General features: G+C 40.2%; 1 long non-coding RNA gene across 1 annotated transcript; it reads left to right on the top strand.

Annotated features, from left to right (window-relative positions):
- The first annotated feature begins 272 nt into the window (after positions 1-272).
- On the top strand, positions 273-18,579 carry LOC115934351 (uncharacterized). The gene is made up of 4 exons (XR_008679367.2): positions 273-341; positions 15,659-15,974; positions 16,592-16,692; positions 18,367-18,579. It is a non-coding gene; the product is annotated as an uncharacterized lncRNA (long non-coding RNA).
- Positions 18,580-24,831: the final 6,252 nt, after the last annotated feature.

Here is a 24,831-nt window from a genome sequence, read left to right on the forward strand (position 1 = left end):
AATGTTCAGGGTGCATAAAGTCTGGACAGGGTGGGGAGATTTGTGTTTACTTAGCAAGAATGGTGTTGCCGTGGTTTCTCTAGGAAGGCAGCATTTGTATTGAATGACAAAGAGTCATATTTGCAACCTAATGACAGATTTTTTAGGCTGATAGCTTGTGTTAAAGTTCTAAGGCAAAAAGAACTGGAGAGTTGGAAGAATAGAAGGCAAGTAGACACAAGAACAAAAGGAAGATTCTAGAACTATAGGGTATTTGCTTGTCACTCTAAAATTGGAAGCCAAGTTTTTCTTCCCCTTTTTCCGGAAGGGATAGCTTTGGTAAATCCTCCTGTCATGAACATGTAAGTCAGGGGTCTATTCTCTCACTTTGTGGTAGCCTTGCCTTTTGATGAGGAAACCCGAATTCAAATACCGCAAACTAGAATGTGATATTTAATCATGTGAAAAGGCTGGGAGGGCAGACAGAGATAGTAGTTTTTCTGGTTAGGGTGGATTTTTCTGTGCTTAGAGATTTGTGATTGTTAAGATACTTCTATTTTTTTTTCTCCAGAGGTCAGGCATAGGGTTTTAAGGGCCTTGACCTTGGGAAGAAACTGTAAGGCAGAGGTCTCTGATTTGAATAATACTGTAGACCAAGTTCTAAAGACAGACATGACCCAAAGAAAACCTGTGAGATGGAACCTGGCTAAGAAATGTTCAGAGAAATGAAGTCCAACAACCATCTGAAAGTTTTCTGAGTTGTGATCTATTCCCTTACCCAATTCTAAAGTCTTCAGTGATACACAGTATCAGCTTTATGTTAGCACTGCCTTTCTGAATAAAGTGTAGGACAAGGCAAACTAAGGAAGGCTAACGCATTAGGAGGTGAAGTAAGGATGTGACCCAAGGTAATCAGGAAGAAATGTGGGAAGGACAATTTATAAGAAAATTCAAATGCAGATTCCCCTACAGATACTCAGGAATCCTGGGAGGAGACTAGATTTCCTGAAAGACAGAGGGCTACTCAGAAAGCTGTACAACATGAGGATACTTGAGTTACATAAAAATCATCACAATAATTACAATAACTAATGGAACACCTACTAGATCCCAGACACCATATTTACATACATTGTCTCACTTAATCTTCACAATAACCCTGTGGAATAAATACTGAATCTCTAATTTATAGAAAAGGAAATTAGCCACCATAATAATAATAAAAAAAAAAAACTCCACATCTCAGAGGCTTTCCAAAATAGAACTCAGTTTCCTACTCAGGTAAAACAACAACAACAAAAAAGGGTGTTCTTCATCAGCATGTGTCAAAGGCATTAGAACTAGAGTCAGTCACTTCATCTTGAACAGGGGCTATGTACAAGGAGTCTGAAATCTGCTGGGCTGCATTTTCAGGAGGTTTAGGCATTCTTAGGCACAGGATGAGGTAAGAGGTCAGGACAAGATACAGGTCACAAGGACCCCACTGATAAAACAGGATGCAGTAAAGGAGCCAGCTGAAACCTGCCAAAACCAAGATGGCAATGAAAGTGACCTGTGGTTGTCCTCACCGCTAACTATATGCCAATTATAATGCATTAGCATTGTAAAAGGCACTCCTACCAGGAGCCATGACAGTTGACAAATGCCATGGCAATGCCCAGAAGTATATGGTCTAAAAAGGGGAGGAACCCTCAGTTAAGAGAGGGGAATCCTCACTCCTTTCTGAAAAAACTCCTGAATAATCCAAAACTTGTTTAGCATATAATCAGGAAATAACAATAAAAATAGCCAACCAGCAGCCCTCAGGGTTGCTCTGTATGGAGTAGCTATTCTTTTGTTTCTTCTCTCTCTTTTTTTTTCTTCTTTTTTCTTTTTTTTTTATTATTATTATACTTTAAGTTTTAGGGTACATGTGCCCAATGTGCAGGTTAGTTACATATGTACACATGTGCCATGCTGGTGTGCTGCACCCATCAACTCGTCATTTAGCATTAGGTATATCTTCTAATGCTATCCCTCCCCCCTCCCCCCACCCCACAACAGTCCCCAGAGTGTGATGTCCCCCTTCCTGTGTCCATGTGTTCTCATTGTTCAATTCCCATCTATGAGTGAGAACATGTGGTGTTTGGTTTTTTGTCCTTGTGATAGTTTACTGAGAATGATGATTTCCAATTTCATCCATGTCCCTACAAAGGACATGAACTCGTCATTTTTTATGGCTGCATATATGTGTATATGCAGGTGTATATCATATATGTGTATATGCATGTACATATGTGTATATCCATGGTGTATATGTGCCACATTTTCTTAATCCAGTCTATCATTGTTGGACATTTGGGTTGGTTCCAAGTCTTTGCTATTGTGAATAGTGCCGCAATAAACATACCTATGCATGTGTCTTTATAGCAGCATGATTTATAGTGCTTTGGGTATATACCCAGTAATGGGATCGCTGGGTCAAATGGTATTTCTAGTTCTAGATCCCTGAAGAATCGCCACACTGACTTGCACAATGGTTGAACTAGTTTACAGTCCCACCAACAGTGTAAAAGTGTTCCTATTTCTCCACATCCTCTCCAGCACCTGTTGTTTCCTGACTTTTTAATGATTGCCATTCTAACTGGTGTGAGATGGTATCTCATTGTGGTTTTGATTTGCATTTCTCTGATGGCCAGTGATGATGAGCATTTTTTCATGGGTCTTTTGGCTGCATAAATGTCTTCTTTTGAGAAGTGTCTGTTCATATCCTTTGCCCACTTTTTGATGGGGTTGTTTGTTTTTTTCTTGTAAATTTGAGTTCATTGTAGATTCTGGATATTAGCCTTTTGTCAGATGAGTAGGTTGTGAAAATTTTTTCCCATTCTGTAGGTTGCCTGTTCACTCTGATGGTAGTTTCTTTTGCTGTGCAGAAGCTCTTTAGTTTAATTAGATCCCATTTGTCAATTTTGGCTTTTGTTGCCATTGCTTTTGGTGTTTTAGACATGAAGTCCTTGCCCATGCCTATGTCCTGAATGGTAATGCCTAGGTTTTCTTCTAGGGTTTTTATGGTTTTAGGTCTAACGTTTAAGTCTTTAATCCATCTTGAATTAATTTTTATATAAGGTGTAAGGAAGGGATCCAGTTTCAGCTTTCTCCATATGGCTAGCCAGTTTTCCCAGCACCATTTATTAAATAGGGAATCCTTTCCCCATTGCTTGTTTTTCTCAGGTTTGTCAAAGATCAGATAGTTGTAGATATGCAGTGTTATTTCTGAGGGCTCTGTTCTGTTCCATTGATCTATATCTCTGTTTTGGTACCAGTACCATGCTGTTTTGGTTACTGTAGCCTTGCAGTATAGTTTGAAGTCAGGTAGCGTGATGCCTCCAGCTTTGTTCCTTTGGCTTAGGATTGACTTGGCGATGCGGGCTCTTTTTTGGTTCCATATGAACTTTAAAGTAGTTTTTTCCAATTCTGTGAAGAAAGTCATTGGTAGCTTGATGGGGATGGCATTGAATCTATAAATTACCTTGGGCAGTATGGCCATTTTCACGATATTGATTCTTCCTACCCATGAGCATGGAATGTTCTTCCATTTGTTTGTATCCTCTTTTATTTCATTGAGCAGTGGTTTGTAGTTCTCCTTGAGGTCCTTCATGTCCCTTGTATGGTGGATTCCTAGGTATTTTATTCTCTTTGAAGCAATTGTGAATGGGAGTTCACTCATGACTTGGCTCTCTGTTTGTCTGTTATTGGTGTATAAGAATGCTTGTGATTTTTGTACATTGATTTTGTATCCCGAGACTTTGCTGAAGTTGCTTATCAGCTTAAGGAGATTTTGGGCTGAGACAATGGGGTTTTCTAGATATACAATGACTAAACTTGTTTTCACTTTACTCAATGAACTTACCCTGAATTCTTTCCTGTGTGAAATCCAAGAACTTTCTCTTGGGGTCTGGATTGGGACCCCTTTGTGGTAACACATGGATTTCAAAGCCGGTGAGAAGCCAAGACCCGGGCTTCTTCTACCCTGTGGCTCCATCATTCTCTATAGATTTTGGTGACAATGTGTGTCTCCCTGGAGGAAGAAGAGGAAGCACAGAGCATGTCCAGGGAGGGCTTTATGGGACATCTAATTAGCTAGAACTCAGTCACATGGCCACACCTGCCTGCAAGGGAAGCTGGGAAAGGAAATTTAGCTGTTTCCTGGGAGATAGAGGAAATGAGTTTGGAAATAGGTAGCTAGTCTTTGCCTTGTTAGGAATTGTCCTGGTGGCTGGTCTAGGAATGTCAGAGGAGGGATTTAAAATGATTTTTTTGTTTGTTTGTTTCTATAGTCTGTGAGACACTGTTTATGCACATAGAGTCTAGAATTTGGGAATTGTTAGATTTATCCTCCTTGATTCATTGATTTATAAGGCTTGGTTTCTAAACTGAACCTGAGGTAGAAGTAGGTTACCAAATGACATCTATGATAATAAGCGGATAGCAAACACTAGCTTTGGAGTCAAATGTATCTGGTTTTCCTCATCACTAAAATTTAGAAAATAGTATGTGTCTTAGAATGTAATTGTTAGAAATAAATAATACATGCAAAGTCCCCCAAAATATGCCTGGTACATAGTACAAGCTCAATGAATAGTAGCTCTCTTAATGTGATTTGTCTAATGAGATAAATGAGAGTAAAATGAAATGAGTTTTGACCAACAAGAGAAAATCAGAGTATTTAATGCACAGCTGTCTTAAAGTCTTGAAAAAATGGTAAGGAAGCTGATACATTAAATTCTGAGCAATGGAATGGCCCCAAAAGTGGGTAATGTGATCATAGCTCACATACAGAAAATGAAAACATATCAGGTGTCCAGAGAAACCCAGAATTTCCTGACACTGAAACTTGAGAGAAATTTTATAAAAGAGACAATGGTTTAGGAAGTGAGTCACATTCTCAACCAAAGTAACCTCAAATGAGTAACAAATTTTCTAGAACTGTCTCTTGTTGTAATATCCTTCAGGGACATACAACCAAAACAAAATTTGAAAAAAGTTCAGTTCTATAAGGGTCAACAAAATGAAGGCCAAATAACCAGCTCTCTGATTATTTAACTTGACCAAAGAATACCATTCAAAGATCCACAGGAATGAATGAACACATCCTTGGTGCCTGTGTCCCCCAAGAAGGGAATCAAACACCCCTGAATATGTGCAAAATAACCCAGGAAAAAAGGGGAGACAATATTTACAACTTTCAGCAATATTTATTTTTATTTCATACTTTTGTGTTTTTACTTGGTTCCCAAATGTATGTATTTTCCTAGTCAACATACATAAAATCAATTTAAAAATAAGTAATCCATAAAAATAAAATATACTACAATATTTATTTAACTTATATCAGAAAACAGGAGTAGCCAAAAGGTGGAAGGAACCCAAGTCCATATACAGATGAATAGAAAAGCAAGATGTGTATAAGACATACAATGGAATACTATCAGCCTCAAAAAGGAAAGAATTTCTCATACCTGCTTTAACATAGATGAACTTTGAAGACACTATGCTACATGAATAAGCCAGACCCAAAAGATCAAGTATTGTATAATTCTACTTATATGAGGTACCCAGAAGAGTCAAATTCATAGAGACAAAAAATAGAGTAGTGGTTACCAGGAGCTGGTAGAAGGCAGAAATGGGGAGTTATGTAATGGATACATAGACTCACTGGGGAAGATGAAAAAGTTCTGGAGTTGGATGGAAGTGATGGTTGTACAACAATCTAAATATATTTAATGCCACTGGATTACACACTTAAAATAATTAAAATGTTAAATTTTATATTATGTATATTTTACCACAATAAACAAAATTTAACTTTGAGAGACCTCTGCTTTAGTTTATCATCCATGAATATTGAATTCCTTTTTTGTCACAGTTGAACTTTCAGTGAGAATTGAAGAACAGGATACTAAGGTCATGTGCTTTGACCGGAGCCTACAAAGTTTCCATTTTTAAATTTTCTTTTGCCTTTGTGTGATACTATGATATGTGGAAAAGGTACCCATATGAGAATAAAATAGACCCATGTTTGAATGGTGATGCCATCCCAGTTCTATTTTCCTCAGGGGGTGGGTGACCTTGATATTGATGTGGGTAATGCCCTAATCTGGGTGCTTTATGCCTAGTAGCTGCCCAGGTAGGTACTCACCTCACCTTTAGAGCTAACCTTAAGGAATCAGCTGCTTTGTCTCAGTGTCTGAGTCTCCAGTTTATTCATCTGTGGGGCAGCTCCTTCCCAGAGAAATCTAAGTTCAGCGAAATTTAGTTAATGTAATTCATTTAAGGCAATCACATAGTCATTATATCAGGACTGTGCTCCAATCCCTAATTTTTATGTTTTTGAGAAGTATATTCACATTAAGCAAAAATTAAACACAATGATAAGGAAATACCCAATTGTCTTCCTCACCCTGGAGTAAAATTCCCTAACCTACTGAAAAGAATGTAGATTGAATAGCAGCTGTGTGAATGCATTAGGGCTCTAATATGCAGTGGAAGTCACTGAAATACAGTGGCTTAGTGAACTACCTCTGATGTCCAGGGCCTGACTGTCAAACCTCAACTCTAGCATATGTCTACCATGTGACCTTAGGCAGGTCAATTTGCCAGTCTTAGTGTCTCAGTTTCCTCATCTACAGTGTTCACATCACAGGGTTACTATGAGGGTATAATGACTTCACCTATATCCAGTGATTAGAATCAGCACTTATTAAACACTCAATAGCTATTAGCTATTATTGATGGTTCTGTCCCATTTCCTATGTGCAGCACTTAAGCTGAAGATGAATTTCTTTTTGGTTCGAGATGCTGCTGTCTCCTCAAAAGAGAGATTCCAAACCCAACCAGAGCAGTGAGAGCATCCTCATCCCGTGGTTTGGTTCCTATATCGGAAACACCTCCCTTCGCTGGTTTCCTACTGGATCATAAGCCAAAACTACCTTCTTATTTTTCAGAATTCTTGACCAACTAAGTTGCCCCCTGACCACACAGACATCTGCTTTTCCTAGTTCACTCAGTGCTTCTAACCCTGGTCCCTACCACATGTGCTGTTAAGAATGACATGATGTAGGGGGCTCTTTCCATACCCAGCTCTCTGGACCACAATCTCCAAGCCACAGAACCAGGCTCTCTTCCTTTCCAAAGCTCACCCCAAACTTTCCACTTTGCTTTGTATAATGATTGTGGCTCAGCTCTGCACATGTGGACTCTGGATATGTTTCCAGCTTCTTGACTTTTCTTGGAACTGAATTGAAAGTTTATTTTACTTTGCTCTTTCATAATTTTTATTTTTCTGAGTTTGACAGTATATAGAGTCACTTATTTTTTAAAGCTTCTAAATCCTTGTTGTTGTTGTTGTTTTCCTATTGGAACCAGCATTAGGAGATACTTTCATATGAAATAAGAATTAAACTTAATGGTTCACTAACTGCTTTGGTGCTGGCTTCACGAAGCTTCTCAGGTTGGGAATCCACTGGTCATTCACATCCAGCCAAGGGCCACACCACAGTAGCTCAGGGAGATCTCTCTACCTTGCAGAAATGTTCAAATGTTGGAAGAGCCTTTTAAGAGTATCACATTTTCTTCAAAGTAGTAATAGCACCTCCTACATTTAAGCCTTCATAGTCTGTATTCTCAAACTCTGGGATTCTAAGAAGATAATTAATAAAGATTAAGAAGTTGTATGAAAGGAACTAGAAATTCAAATCCCAGTTACTAGCTGAGAAACACTGAGTAAGTCTTTCTCCTTCTTCTTTATCCATCATATATATAAAGTGGGGTTAGGGATGTCTATGTCACAGGACCATAGGAAAGATTAATGATAATATGAGCAAAGTGCCCACAGCCATGAGTGGTCCATAAAAGGTGCTTAATCAAGAATTATAATTATTAATATTTTCCATCTTTCAGGTAGGTGTAATTTATTTTCCTGTGGTGAGTCTGCACTTTCTTTGCTTTTGACTGGCAATTTATGAGCTGAGTATCCTGACACTGGTTAGCTCATGCTGACCGAGAGCTCTGATCAACAGTTATAGATGTCTGTACTTGAAATCAAGAAAATAAATTATTTCAGGGGGTATGGTGGACCAAATATTTCACAAGATGAAGCCCACAGGTGAAAGATTATACAAGTGTGCGATGACAAGTAGGTATTATTAAAGAGGTGGGGTTTGGAGGTCAGTGTCTGACCACCAGTAAGCCTGTGAACTGCTCTCAGATTTGGGCTCATCATCTGAGAAATGAAGATAATATATTCTGCCTTCCCCAGAGTTATTGTGATGACAGACATTTAGATAATACATAAAATTCCTAGCACTAGCCCAAGACACAGTAGGGTCACCACAAATGATCATTCTCAACTTTCCCTTTGTGGTAAAATGGTGGGAAGCACAGTTCCACCCCCACACTTGCTCACTAATGCACACACACATGGGAAGGAGTTTTATTCCTGAGCATGACGGTGCCATATATCACTAATAGCGGGTGATTAGGTTAGGCTGCAATCCTGAGTCCAGGGGATTCAGTGCCTGCTTCCAGAGATCTAATTAATCTCATAACTAAACAGGAGGCCACTCTTCAAATTACTTCAGAAAGCATTTTTCATTTTTTCCTTCTATGGGCATTATTAACTTTTAAAATGTACTTTGTTTTAGCTGAGTGCATCCCAGCCTCCTCTGCTAGCCACCACTTCGCCTCTTGTACTGATGGTCTCCTCACATCCTCACGAAGCTCGTTTTTGTGTCCATCAGCATTCAAAATCTCCCCTTTCTGACCTTGCAAGAAAAGTGCTTCTAAGAGCTGGGAGAGGAGTGGGCTGGGAAAAAAGGCTCAGAATTATCCTGGCTGAATTTGGCATTTGCTACAATCTTTGATCTCGGATGCAGTAACGTGTCAGCCAGACCAAAGTCATTTTATATAGAGGTCTGCGTAAGCGAAGTGGAGGGACTTCATGGTTAATTGATTAAAATGGTCCAAAGAAGGTGTGAGATCAAAGGGCTGCTCACTGGTTTTATGTTTCCCTGGGGTCCCGCAGGCCAAGTGGGTGACACAAATGACCTTGGGCGTGAGAGTATTCAAATGCTGGTGTTTGTTTGTTTTATTCCAAAACACAATTTGTGTTTCCCAGGGCTTCCTGATGACAGGTTGTATTGTGGGCTCCCCATGGCCCTCATCTATGTTTAGGGGGGCCTCAAGTGGAAGAGCAACCATGAGCAGGAGGGCATGACCCTGTCATGCTGCCACCAGTGCCTCTTTCTGCCAAACCCCAAGGAAAAAGACTCCATTACATTACTGGAAGGCGAAGACCACAATTTTCTCTTTATCTTTTTTTTTTCTTATTTCCAGTAAGGGTCAAGAAAATGTTGTCACAGTGCAGGATCAGTACCTGGACCTGAGACAAAAGAGAGGCTAGAAAATGTCTCATTGTTCCCAACTGTCCTGATAAGAGCCACAGGAATCTGCTGGGCAAACGTGTTTATCAAAAGGCTCCAGGGATTAAAAACGTAGCACAGAAGGAAGAAGTAATAGTAGGAGAGGATCTGCTGCCCAGAGAAGCATCATCAACTATCATTGGTGACACTGAGCATTAGCAGTGGAATAACTGTTACCATTTATCAAGTTGCTGCAATTTATCAGGCACTAGCTAGTGCTAAGTGTAGCACATCCCTCGCAAATTCTCATTAATCTTACTTCCTAATAGACAGAACTGAGGCCAGAGACCATAAAGATCCCTTCAGATCACAATTTGAGCTTGGATTTGAAATTGTGTTGGTCTGGCTCTGAAGTACACACCTCCATCATCCTGTGATGGGCCTAATTGTGTCCGCCAAAAATTCATGGGTTGAAGCACCAATCCCAAGTTCCTCAGAATGTGACTGCAATTACAGGGAAGGCTTTAAAGAGGTGATTAAGTTAGGATGAGGTCCCTAGAGTGGTCCTACTTCATTACAACTGGCATCCTTAGAAGAAGAGAAAATTTGGACACAAACTGGTACAGAAGGAAGACCCTGTGAAGGCAGAGAGAAGACAACCATCTACAAGCCAAGGAGAGAAGCCTCAGAAGATATCGACCCTGCTGAAACCTTGATCTTAGACTTCTAGCCTCCAGAACTTTGAGAAAGTAAGTTTCATCCTCATTCAAATGGCTTCCAGATTGCGAGGTGGCTGCCATCCACTCCATGTCTGCATGCCATGGAGCAACAAGGGAGCAGGAAAAGGGTGAAGTGTGTTTATTTGGTAAAAGATGCTGTATTCGTTTCCTATTGCTGCCGTACTGAATTTTCACAAAACTTAACGCAAAACAACAGCGGCTAAAAACAATGCACATTTGTTATCTTATTGTTCTGGAGACAGGAAGTCCTTTGTTAGGACGAATGGACTCCTTCTGGAGGCCTTAGGGGAGAATCTGGTTCCTTGCCTTTTCCAGCTCTAGAAGCCACCCTCATTTGTTGGCTTATGGACCTTTTTTGTCTTTTTTAAATTTTTATTTATTTATTTATTTTATTATTATACTTCAAGTTTTAGGGTACCTGTGCATAATGTGCAGGTTAGTTACATATGTATACATATGCCATGCTGGTGTGCTGCACCCACTAACTTGTCATCTAGCATTAGGTATATCTCCCAGTGCTATCCCTCCCCGCTCCCGCCACCCCACAACAGTCCCCAGAGTGTGATGTTCCCCTTCCTGTGTCCACATGTTCTCATTGTTCAATTCCCACCTATGAGTGAGAATATGCGGTGTTTGCTTTTTTGTTCTTGTGATAGTTTACTGAGAATGATGATTTCCAGTTTCATCCATGTCCCTACAAAGGACATGAACTCATCACTTTTTGTGGCTGCATAGTATTCCATGGTGTATATGTGCCACATTTTCTTAATCCAGTCTATCATTGATGGACATTTGGGTTGGTTCCAAGTCTTTGCTATTGTGAATAGTGCCACAATAAACATACGTGTGCATGTGTCTTTATAGCAGCATGATTTATAGTCCTTTGGGTATATACCCAGTAATGGGATGGCTGGGTCAAATGGTATTTCTAGTTCTAGATCCCTGAGGAATCGCCACACTGACTTGCACAATGGTTGAACTAGTTTACAGTCCCACCAACAGTGTAAAAGTGTTCCTATTTCTCCACATCCTCTCCAGCACCTGTTGTTTCCTGACTTTTTAATGATTGCCATTCTAACTGGTGTGAGATGGTATCTCATTGTGGTTTTGATTTGCATTTCTCTGATGGCCAGTGATGGTGAGCATTTTTTCATGTGTTTTTTGGCTGCATAAATGTCTTCTTTTGAGAAGTGTCTGTTCATGTCCTTCCCCCACTTTTTGATGGGGTTGTTTGATTTTTTCTTGTAAATTTGTTTGAGTTCATTGTAGATTCTGGATATTAGCCCTTTGTCAGATGACTAGGTTGCGAAAATTTTCTCCCATTTTGTAGGTTGCCTGTTCACTCTGATGGTAGTTTCTTTTGCTGTTCAGAAGCTCTTTAGTTGAATTAGATCCCATTTGTCAATTTTGGCTTTTGTTGCCATTGCTTTTGGTGTTTTAAACATGAAGTCCTTGCCCATGCCTATGTCCTGAATGGTAATGCCTAGGTTTTCTTCTAGGGTTTTTATGGTTTTAGGTCTAACGTTTAAGTCTTTAATCCACTTGAATTGATTTTTGTATAAGGTGTAAGGAAGGGATCCAGTTTCAGCTTTCTACATATGGCTAGCCAGTTTTCCCAGCATCATTTATTAAATAGGGAATCCTTTCCCCATTGCTTGTTTTTCTCAGGTTTGTCAAAGATCAGATGGTTGTAGATATGCGGCGTTATTTCTGAGGGCTCTGTTCTGTTCCATTGATCTATATCTCTGTTCTGGTACCAGTACCATGCTGTTTTGGTTACTGTAGCCTTGTAGTATAGTTTGAAGTCAGGTAGCGTGATGCCTCCAGCTTTGTTCTTTTGGCTTAGGATTGACTTGGCGATGCGGGTGCTTTTTTGGGTCCATATGAACTTTAAAGTAGTTTTTTTCCAATTCTGTGAAGAAAGTCATTGGTAGCTTGATGGGGATGGCATTGAATCTATAAATTACTTTGGGCAGTATGGCCATTTTCACGATATGGATTCTTCCTACCCATGAGCATGGAATATTATTACATTTGTTTGTATCCTCTTTTATTTCGTTGAGCAGTGGTTTGTAGTTCTCCTTGAGGTCCTTCATGTCCCTTGTATGGTGGATTCCTAGGTATTTTATTCTCTTTGAAGCAATTGTGAATGGGAGTTCACTCATGATTTGGCTCTCTGTTTGTCTGTTATTGGTGTATAAGAATGCTTGTGATTTTTGTATGTTGATTTTGTATCCTGAGACTTTGCTGAAGTTGCTTATCAGCTTAAGGAGATTTAGGGCTGAGACAGTGGGGTTTTCTAGATATACAATCATGTCGTCTGCAAACAGGGACAATTTGACTTCCTCTTTTCCTAATTGAATACCCTTTATTTCCTTCTCCTGCCTAATTGCCCTGGCCAGAACTTCCAACACTATGTTGAATAGGAGTGGTGAGAGACGGCATCCCTGTCTTGTGCCAGTTTTCAAAGGGAATGCTTCCAGTTTTTGCCCATTCAGTATGATATTGGCTGTGGGTTTGTCATAGATAGCTCTTATTATTTTGAGATACATCTCATCAATACCTAATTTATTGAGAGTTTTTGGCATGAAGCGTTGTTGAATTTTGTCAAAGGCCTTTTCTGCATCTATTGAGATAATCATGTAGTTTTTGTCTTTGGTTCTGTTTATATGCTGGATTACATTTATTGATTTGCATATATTGAACCAGCCTTGCATCCCAGGGATGAAGCCCACTTGATCATGGTGGATAAGCTTTTTGATGTGCTGCTGGATTCGGTTTGCCAGTATTTTATTGAGGATTTTTGCATCAATGTTCATCAAGGATATTGATCTAAAATTCTCTTTTTTGGTTGTGTCTCTGCCCAGCTTTGGTATCAGGATGATGCTGGCCTCATAAAATGAGTTAGGAAGGATTCCCTCTTTTTCTATTGATTGGAATAGTTTCAGAAGGAATGGTACCAGTTCCTCCTTGTACCTCTGGTAGAATTTGGCTGGGAATTCATCTGGTCCTGGACTCTTTTTGGTTGGTAAGCTATTGATTATTGCCACAATTTCATCTCCTGTTATTGGTCTATTCAGAGATTCAACTTCTTCCTGGTTTAGTCTTGGGAGAGTGTATGTGTCGAGGAATGTATCCATTTCTTCTAGATTTTCTAGTTTATTTGCATAGAGGTGTTTGTAGTAATCTCTGATGGTAGTTTGTATTTCTGTGGGATTGGTGGTGATATTGTGCTTGGGACATCAGAGCAGAAAAAAAGAGTCTTGGTTCCTGATGAGCCACCAGCCCTCAGATACTCATCCCTGAACTTCCTGTCACACAAAACAAAGGAAATGTGTTGTGTTTAAGTCACTATACTAGGATTTTTTGTAGCAGTGTGTCAGAGCTGACTCTCATCAACTTGTGAAAGGTAATTGTTAAATTTTTCAGAACTTTATAGTCAATTGTTAACACAGACATTATTAAAAATTAAGTTGTGGAATCTTACAATTAAATTATATTTAAAATGAAAAAAAAAAGAAAGTAAGTTTCTGTTGCTAAGCCACCCAGTCTGTGATCCTTTGTTATGGCAGCCCTGAGAAAACCTAATGCATACCCTTAGGCTATGTCTAATTTCCCAGAGGAATGACCCAGGAAGGCAGGTGCTTAAGAAATGCCCTTACATTTCCAACTTGCTGGGTGTAAGACACAAACAATGCAGTTATCAAAGAATTATGTTTGTGAGGTTTTTTTTGGGGGGTGGTAATCGAGTACATTTCCTGCTGAAATAATATTGTTTTTTCTATGTGTGAAACATAGTGAGAATTTTACATCCTTTGAGAAGCCGTCTATAACCCCACCGCACCCGAATAATTTAGACGAGTCTTTTTTTGCTATCTGAATATCTGATGTGTATCTCCTCCCTAGCACTTAGCACCGCTCTCTGTAGTTACTAACTCTCTGCATCCTACACTGTAAATACTTTGAGATCTTGAATTTGTCTTTTTCAGCTTTATGTTCCCAGGAACAAGTAACAAGCTTTATTCAGGAGAGTTACATGAAACAATGAAGGTAGAAAGACAGACATATCTGAATGAGGACATACATTACCATGATTATCTAGTCAGATGCCACTGTCCTGCCAGTCAACGCAAGATGACATTCCTAGAGTTAAGAACACAAAGAAAGGGCTCGGGTTACTAAATGAAGGAGCATGTGGATTTTTTATCTTGTTGGAAGAAATGACAATCTAGGTACTTAACACTCAGAAAGCAGGAAAAAAAAAAAAGGCAGTAAGCAGGCAGAAAGGAGCTGGGAGAAGGGAAGCCAGACAACATGGCTGCCAAGGGCCCCAGTCCAAAGTGGGCAAGATGTGGGTGAGGGGATGACCAGGGTGGGTCCCTCAGCCTGGCAAGGCTGACACCAAAGCCCATGCTAACACCCACCACTCTGTCATCTTCCAGGGCACTGTAATTTTAGAGACTTATACACACCTCACACTTTTCCCTTTTCTTCTTTTCTCTTGTCCTTTTCTCTCTTTTTTCCTCCAATTTTGTCTTTTTATATCCCTTAGAATTTAGTGAACACTCTGTTGGAAACACCAGCCTTCTTCACTTGTGCTCAGATAAACTGTGGACTGTAGCTGTGTTAATGTAGAGTCTGGCATTTTCTACAAAGAGCAGGCTCCTTGTACGGGAGGAGAGCTATGAATCCCCAAAGCAAAAGGCCCACCTTGCTTTTTCAGCAGCCACACCAAACTTGTCCTGCTTTGCTAAAAACTACAGAGAGCTATGTGTTTTGTCTTAATAAAAGTGATCCTGTTCTTCTGTGTGAATCTTAAAGATCAGTGTTACAAGTTCTCAACAGCTGTCTGTGGGTGGGGTGTCAGCTAAGGAAAGGCTCTTTTTAGATTTTAGTCAGGTAAATATATGAATAAGGTTACCACATAGCTTCTAGGACCCCTTTCCTTCTCACTTGGCTCTTGTTCCTCTGTTACCCAAGCTGGAACATTTGTACTGTGAATTTCACTATGACAGTCTGTATCTGTGATGGTTAATACTGAACTTGATTGGATTGAAGGGTACAAAGTATTGATTCTGGGTGTGTCTCTGAGGATGTTGCCAAAGGAGATTAACATTTGAGTCAGTGGTCTGGGAAAGGCAGACCCACCCTTAAACTGGGTGGGCACCATCTAATCAGCTGCCAGCATGGCTATAATATAAAGCAGGCAGAAAAACGTGAAAAGACTAGACTGGCCTAGCCTTCCAGCCTACATCTTTCTCCTGTGCTGGATGCTTCCTGCCCTTGAACAATGGACTCCAAGTTCTTCAGTTTTGGAACTCAGACTGGCTCTCCTTGCTCGTCAGCTTGCAGACGGCATATGGTGTGACCTTGTGATCCTGTGAGTTAATACTTAATATACTCATTATATATATATATATATCCTATTAGTATATATATATTAGTGTATATATATATCCTATCATATATATGTATGTATATATTTTATTAGTTCTATCCCTCTAGAGAATCCAGACTAATACAGTATCTTCTCTTTTACAGTTTTAGAACCTGCCAAGGAAGGGTATGAAGAATTTTGCAGTGCCTTTTACAAGCTGTGCTAAATCCAGTGTCCATGCCACATTCCTTTTCATTGATATAAAGGCAACTCGAAGATGGGATACTATTGACAAGGGGTCACAAGTACCCTCCACTCATTTCTCTATGCGGCCATCCCATGAACAGTCACTGCACAAGAACTCCATTGGCTCTGTTGGATGCCATGCTAAGAACAGGATGGACACCAAAGAGTAAAGCTCAACAGATCCAGATCCAAAGTAGCAAACAAGCCAGGGGTGGAGACTTCAAATCCTAAACAGTAATGCAAGGGTTCCACAGACATAAAATATCACAAACATAAGTCTTTAGAAGCAACTTTTGATTCTATACCAAGAAAATGACATGGACAAGAAATAAAACATTTCATGATAGAGTCAGGTTTAAAGCTGCTGTTTGTGTGGATCAGCAGAAGGAACATTTTTAACAGGGATAATAGTAAATGGGCAAAGGAAGTCCCGCAAGAAATAATTTTTTTTTTCTTTTGAGATGGAGTCACCCAGGCTGGAGTGCAGTGGTGCCTTCTCAGCTCACTGCAACCTCCGTCTCCTGGATTCAAGAGATTCTCCTGCTGTCTGGGACTACAGGTGTGTGCCACCACACTTGGCTAATTTTTGTATTTTTAGTAGAGATGGGGTTTCTCCCTGTTGGCCAAGCTGGTCTCAAACTCCTGACCTCAAGTGATCCACCTGCCTCAGCCTCCCAAAGTGCTGAGATTACAGGCGTGAGCCACCATGTCCAGCCCAGCAAGAAATAATTCTGTCAGGAAAGAAGGATGCTCAGATGAGAGGCTTATCTTAGTCTGTTTGGGCTGCTATAACATAACACCATAAACTGGGTAGCTTGTAAACAACAGACATTTATTTCTGACTGTTCTAGACGCTGGGAAGTCCAAGATCAAGGAAGACTTCATGTCTGATGAGGGCCTGCTCTCTGGCTCATAGATGGTGCCTTCTTGCTGCATCTGCATGGTAAAAGGGGTGAGAATTTTCTAGTCCTTTTAAATAAGAGCATTAATCTCATTCATGAGGGCTCTACTTCCATGTCCTAATCATCCTCCAAAGCCCCACCCCCTATTATCATCACACTGGGGGTTAAGATTTCAACATATAAATTTTGGGGAGACACAAATACAGTAAAAATGGAAGAAAATGAGGTGAAATGGTTCATGTAATGGGCTGAATAGTGTGCCCCCCACCAAACTCATTCAAGTGAATCTCAGAAAGTGACCTTATTTGGAAAAAAAAGGCTTTGCAAACTTAAGTAGTTAAGATGAGGTCATAATGGACTATAGTGGGCTCTAAATCCAGTGAATGATATTATTGGGGGAAAAAAAGAAGAGAGGATACATAAAGAGACACAGGTCAGAAGGCCATGTGAAGATGGAGGAAGAGATTTGAACAATGGGTCTACAAGCTCAGGAGTGCCAAGAGATGCTGGGAGCCCCCAAAAGTTAGGAAGACTCAAGGAAGGATTCTTCCCTAGAGCCTCCAGATGGAGCATGGTCCTGCTGACACCTCGATTCTAGCCTCAAAAGCTGTGAAAAATGAATTTATCTTGTTTTAAGTCCCCTGTTTGTAATAATTTGTTATGGAAACCTTGGTAAACTAATGCAGTTAGGTTCATGCAGATTAAGAGTCTCACTCTGTAGTTAGATGCACCAGGAGTTATATCACAGCTCTGCCACTTCCTAGCTGGGAGACTTTGGACAGGTCAACTTCTCCACACTTTAACTTCCTTAGCTATAATATGGATAGGTAATACCTATCACATGTGGCTTCTGTGAGAATTAAATGAACTAAAATATACAATGTGCTTAACATTGTACCTGACACAGAGTAAGCACTCCATGTTTCTTATAATCTCTACTCTCATTATTTTTAATAATATCACACTGAGTTTTCTCTGTATTTGAAGTACTATGATGGATGCTACAGGCAATATGAAATTTAATAAGATATTTCTTACTCTTAAATTACTTTCTTAGTCAGCTCAGGCTACTATAAAAAGTACCACAGACTGGGTAGATTAACAACAGACATTTATTGCTCACAGTTTTGGAGGCTCAAAGTCCAAGATCAAAATGCTGGCAGATTTGGTTCCTGGTGGAGGCCAGATTCCTGGTTTGTAAATAGCCACCTTCTCACTTCCAGCTCACATGGCTTTTTCAATGCTTGGGCATATGGAGAGACAGGGAGAGAGGCAGAGAGGAGTGAGAGGAGAAAGAGGAGGGAGAGAGGGAGAGAAGAGAGGGACAGTGGACAAGAGGGAGAGAAGAAGGAGAGAGGGAGACGAGAGAAAGAGGGAGATACCTCTGTCTTCGTTATCTTATAAGGGCACAAATCCTATCATGCAAGTCACACCCTCATGATCTAATCTAAACCTAATCACCTCCCAAAGGCTCCACCTCCCAATACCATCCCATTGGCGGGTAGGGCTTCGACATATGAATTTGGGGGGTGGACACATTCAGCCCATAACAATTGCTAAAGCTATAAAGAATTCGATCATCCACACCTCCACAGGGCACTATAGTGAAAACTTCAACAGAATGTTATCTATTGATCTTTTACGATAAATGTTAGATTTTCTAAAATAAAACCCATAAAATGACATTTCCTTTTCTCTAACATTCTCGCTTCTATTTTATGCAGGAGGCTGCAAGGGTATGCAGACACTTGAGGGACCTCTTGTGTTAGAAAATGCAGGAAATGTTTGGCTCTAAGACTAGTTTTACTGGCAAAGAGCAAGTTGAGACACAGCTGACTACATCCAGTGGGGGAACAAAAAAAAAAAAATGTCTGGTAGGCCAGCATCACCCAGACCAGGTTGGATCTTGATCAGTTTCTCAGGGTCATTGTTCAACTCTTGCCACACTGTGCCTTTATGGATAAAGTCAAACTAAATGTTTTAACAAGTGATTAAAAAACTGAATTTTCAAACCTGTTAAGTCATTGCTTCTTCCCATCCGGAAGAGACTGGGAGGCAGCTCTCCTGTCAAAGTCTGGCTGGTGAATTCCTCAGGGTCGCTCTCACAGCGCGCAGAGCTATTCATCATTTTAGCGAGCATCCTCAGAGGGGAGCCGCGGTGATTTACATGCTACAGATAAATTATGATGTCTCTCATGATGTTATCATCATTTCGGCTCACGGATTTGAACACTTTCTGGGAGAGGACTTTTTTCACCCTTTCTTAAATGATGAACAACCCCCAGACAGATTATATTGTAGTTGTCAAGTAAAAAGATATAGGTATGTTTTCTTAAAGATAAACAGCTCAGCCACCACTGCTAGTCAGCCTAGCAACAGGAAAACATTGTCTACTGAGAGTTAACTGTTTATCCCACCTGGAAAAGATCAAACTTTCCTGGTCTTTTAGTCTTATTATATTTAATGATACATTTTCTCCTGCAGTTTTGCCTGGCTATTTTGTTTCTAACAGGATATAAGCTAGATCAAGCAAAAAGCCTCCTTCTTTATTCCAATAAATTTGCAAAATAGCACTGCTCAGATTTAACTTCATTTTAACTTGAATAGTTCCAGTCTCCCATTCTGTCCCGTGCCACAAGCCAGTGGATGGAACAAAGATGTTCCTCTCTTCAATGCTATCTTGTAAGATTCACATGGCTTCTGTGGATGGTGCACTCTACCAGGGTCTTGGGTACTAGAACATGCATTTCTAAAACCAGTATGGTAGGCCAAATAATACCTCCTTCTCAATTATGCTCTAATCCCTGGAACCTGTGGAATGTGCTACCTGGCAGGAGGGAATTAAGGTTTCAGGTGGAATTAAGTTTGCTAATCAGCTGTCCTTGAGGTGAAAAGATGAGCCTGGATTATCCAGGTGGGCCCAGTGTAATCACAGGAATCCTTAAAAGTGGAAGAGAGAGTCAGGACTTTCCCTTTGGAGGGATGTGATATGAGAAAGGTTCTACTGACCATTACTGGCTTTGATGATGACAGGACAGCCACAAGCCAAGGAAAGTGAGCAGCCTCTAGTAGCTGCAAAAGGAAGGAAAATGGATTTTTCCTGAGAACCTCCAGAAAGGAATGCAGCCCTGCCGATGCCTTGATTGCAGCCCAGTGAGAAACATTTCACGCTACTGACCCCCAGAACAGTAAAATAATGAATGTGTGTTGTTTTAAGCCACACGTTTGTGATAATTTGTTAAAGCAGAAATAGGAAACATAGCAGAAAAGGAAGCATAAGATTTTAATTTTCTTTCATTTTGAACAACCAGCGTATCTTTGTTTGTGCTGCTATAACTAAATACCAATGACTGGGTAATGCATAAAGAACACAAATTTATTGTTTACAGTTCTGGAGGCTGAGAAGTCCAAGATCGAGGCACTGGCAGGTTCAGTTGTCTCATGAGGGCAGCTCCTCCAGAGGGGAGGAACGCTGTGTGTTCACATGGCAGAGGGGCAAGTGAGTGAACTGTGTGAAGCTTCCTCTATAGGGGACTTAATACCATTCACAAGGGAGTAGCCCTAGCGGCCTCATTAATTCTTAAAGTCCCCATTGCTTAGTACTATCACATTGGCAATGCCTGCAGTTTGGCTGAATGAAATGTCGTGTGTTGGCTGAATGAATGATTTGTGTCCAAATATCCCAAGGCAAACTCCCTCTCACTGTCAAAGTCACCGATTCCTCTTCAGTGCCCTGGCTTCTGAGTTCCCCTCTGTAGGGACTTCTCATTCTCCCTTCTCTTGCACAACAGTTCACGACTAGTATTTCTTAAGCTCCATTGAGCCAATCTGCTCACTTTGCCAGCTCAGCCCCTGCTCTGATTTTCTTAGTTGATCCATCAGTACTTCAAAAGGAAGCAGTAAGGTATTTCCCACTTCCCTAGCCTCATTCCTACTCTTTGCCTTATACTTGGTGTTCAAACCCTCAAAAATGCTTGGGGCTTCCAAATACATCATTTGTTTCATACAGTCATAACATGTGTGCTGACTGGGGGAGGGAGGTTGTTTGCTTTTTTAAGTGTGTGCTGGGAATGTTCCTGTTCTTTTGGTTCAGGTGACAAACTCATATTTGTCCTTCAAAAATTACACCATGGACCGAGGGTGGTGGCTCACACCTGTAATCCCAGCACTTTGGGAAGCCAAGGTGGGCAGATCACCTGAGGTCAGGAATTTGAGACCAGCCTGGCCAACATGGTGAAACCCCGTCTCTACTAAAAATACAAAAATTAGCCAGATGCAGTGGGGTGCACCTGTAGTCCCAGCTACTTGGGAGGCTGAGGCTGGAGAATTGCCTGAACTTGGGAGGTGGAGGTTGCAGTGAGCCGAGATCGTGCTACTGCATTCCAGCCTGGGTGACAGAGTGAGAATCCGTCTCAGGAAAAAAAAAAAAAAAAATTAAACCATGTAGTACTCCCAGGAGAATTCTTTGATTTCTTAATGTTATTCAAATCTTCTACTTTTAAGCTTCTTTACTATGTTATTGGCACACTTATTGCTCACTGTATGTATAACTGTGCTTCCTCCTTTTCTGCCCTCATTTTAGTGTCTACAACCTCATGTCTAAAAACAATGTGTATTACAGCAGGCTTTTATTCACTGTGTCATGAGTTAATGAATAGGTCATATTTAAGAATTTTACCTTTGGAATTTTAAAGTAAGAAGGCATTTGCACTTCATTAAGGAGAAAATACATAATTTTCACATAGGAGAAAAGAGACTTCTGTCATAGTGCCCTGAAATATAGGAAGGCAAAACATCTGTATTTTTTAATAGTATATATTTTTCACGAATAAAGGTATCAGTATAGTGTTAGAAAAAAAATGCGTGTAAGTGTTTCCAGTTGTGAGGTTGGGGCTGAATTACTTAGTGTCTGGTATTCAATTCAGAGTAGATGTTTTATATGATTAAGATTTTATAATGTGTGTTCTTTAGTATAAAGAAAAGAAGAAAAACAAAAGAATTCCTAAAGCTAGTTAATTACATTTAATGGAATCGCTTAAATTACTGACTTGTTAGACAGTAGATTTTGAGGAAAACATTACTACTATTACTTCCCCCCACCCACATATCTGCTAAAATCTCTTTGAAATGAACATAGGTTGAGAGGAAGAGGTTAAGGTCAAGTTTATATAACTGAATCATCTGACTAGATGATTATTTTGGCTGTCCTCATGATTGATTTTTCTGTGTCATTCAGAATTAATCAGGAGAAAACTCAGGTAATCAGATCAGCTGAGCCAAGCCTGGTTCGATGACCATATGTGACATGGCTAAGGAGTTATTTCTTCACATGCCATGTCCACTGATCATCAACCAAAAGGGGAATCATTGGGTTTTCCTCTGGGACCTGTGATTAAGTGGAGAGAGGGGAACTCAGTTTTAGTTGCATTAGAGTCTAAAGGAAACAGCAACTATGCACTTTGCAAATGGTCAAGATCACGGAACTTGTTTTCAGGATATTATGGGTTGATAATTTGAAACCAGAGCTCATGACTGCTTTATTTTCAGTGAGGTAAATATTCCTAGAGATTCTAATTATTTTGTGAGTATCTCTTCATTAGAGAAGAACAGTCCATGAATCACAAAGAAAATATTCTTGCTAATATTATTTAAAAGAAATTCTGTATTAAAAGAGTTTGCAAAGATGTAAACCTTGACAGACGAGCACTAGGTTGTCAGATTTAGCAAATAAAAATATAGGACATTCAGTTAAACTTGAATTTCAGAGAAACCACAAGTTTTCAAGTACAAAGCTTTCCCATATATTGCATGAGAGATACTTTTGCTGAAAACCATGTGGTTTATCTGATATTTAAATTTAGCTGGACATCTCCGTGTTATCTGGCAAACTTCACAGGTATCCTCTGGGACACACTATCTTTAATGTCTTTAAACAACTGCAATTTTAGCAGCAAGTATGTGAAACCAACTAAATGTTCTTTTAATGACCATCTTTAATTATTTGATTAGAGGAGTTATAATTTAAAGATGATGAATATGGGTGAAAGCTCAAATGTGTTTACTAAAAAAGTTAGTAAGTATAGTTTGGAAAGAAGATGACACTAAGTAATAACTCTGGGAATTGTGCCGGAAAAATTTATAACAGTTGTATAGTACTTTGTATTCCACTTGATGTATTATATGGGATTGCTGCCATACACTGAGAAGAAAAATATACCTTGTGGATATTTTGGTAGCTAAGATGATAGAATGAACTCGTTCAAGGAAATGTGGGAGTAGAAGAGGAAGCTTAGGGTTGGAGTTCATCAGAATAGCAATTACCCAAGCAGGTCAATTTTTTTAGGAAAATGTATTTTGATAATTGAAGTCCAGGAGGAGACCACCTGGCTCATCCACAGTGACCTTCAAAATGTAAATACCCAAGTGATTTATGTCATTTTTAAGCTCTGTGTCTCCAGTTAATGGCTATTCTTTGGATTATTTGGGAGAAAAACAGCTGGTTCTTATAATTATTATTAGGGGATTTGGATCAATAGAAGACACTCTGTTCTTTTAAACATTTCTTATGCAACATCATATACAACCCACTGCCTGCCTTCACCCCTCCCCTGGCCCTCTGGCTATCATATCGCTCTCTGACTTTTAATCACAGACTCTGTCTGTATAACTCTACAAAAGTCCAGCCAAAGAGCCAAATATTTAGCCAGTCCTCCGGATATTCTGTTCTCAGCATTTCAAATATCATTTTGTTGAAAAACATCTGGGTCCTTGGCCATGACAAAAACAGTTGTATCTTTCTTCATCAAGGATACTTGGCCTTATATAGCCAGAGAAATAAATTAACAGGACCGAAAGATGCCTAAAAGTATCATCTGAGGAATCTCTTGTTTCTAAACAGTTAACATCAAAATCAGGGTTTCTTAATAGCAACAGCGGTATGGTTGACATTTTGGACTAGATGATTCCTGGTCATGGGGGGCTGTTCTGCACATGGATGAACATTTTGCAGCATCCCTGCAAAATAGATGCCAGAGGGACATTTGCCTCCTAGTCCTGACAATGAAAGTGGTCTCCAGACATTGCCCAGTACCCACCGGGGATAACAGTTGAGAACCACTAACCTAAAGTATCCAATTTCGATAGTCTTATCCAGTGCCAACTAGCCTAGAAGGTAGCTATAGAAGCTGAATTTAGTTTAGAGAGAGTAACAGAGTGCCAAGAATGGACATGGGATAGGACAGCGGAGAGCGGAAGCATAAAGCCGTAGAAATAACCAGAGCCAGCCAAGCGCGGTGGCTCCCACCTGTAATCCCAGCAATTTGGGAGGCTGAGGTGGGCGGATCACGAGGTCAAGAGATCAAGACCATTCTGACCAACATGGTGAAACCCTGTCTCTACTAAAAGTACAAAAATTAGCCGAGTGTGGTGGTGTGCGCCTGTAGTCCCAGCTACTCGGGAGGCTGAGGTAGGAGAATCGCTCCACCCGGGAGGTGGAGATTGCGGTGAGCCGAGATCATGCCACTGCACTCCAGCCTGGTGACACAGCGAGACTCCATCTAAAAAAAGAAAAATAGCCATTTCTTTCATTTGTTCATTCTACACCCATTCATTCATTCATTTGTTCTTTTGACAGATACATATTGAAGGCATACCTAATAGAAAAAACTGTTCTGAAGTCTGGGTATTCAACAAGAAAGAAAACACAAATTTTATGTTCTCATGGAGCTTATATTCAAATGGAGTGTGGGGGACTTGAATAAGAAGGCATCTAAAGTACCTGGTGTTCACAGATGCTAAGATGAGAAGTAGTGCAAGAAAAAGAGAAAGGTTCATGAGGGAGGGTATTCCTCAGGGTCTGGTTAGGAAAACACCCAGCAATTTTAGAAGTAGAATGTTACAGAGGGAATGGGTTAACAAGGTATAGGAGGAACACAAAGGCTACAAAAGTGAAAAGAGAATGCAGAGATAATACGAGATAGTAGCTTCAGAAAGTTGCTGCCACTCCCTCCCAGGGCTGGGGGTACAAAGGCAACAGGATCAAGTTGTTAGAGCCTAGAAACTTAGTAAAGATTCTGGTGGCACTGGGATACAGACCACTGAGGAGGTGGAGATGGCCCTGCCTGCCATTGTTTGTGGCTATGGAACTGAAGTTAGAAGTCCTGGAGCGGCTGGGTGACTGACCAACTGGG

This window comes from Gorilla gorilla, chromosome 3, assembly GCF_029281585.2.
Source record: "Gorilla gorilla gorilla isolate KB3781 chromosome 3, NHGRI_mGorGor1-v2.1_pri, whole genome shotgun sequence".
NCBI classification, from domain to species: domain Eukaryota; kingdom Metazoa; phylum Chordata; class Mammalia; order Primates; family Hominidae; genus Gorilla; species Gorilla gorilla.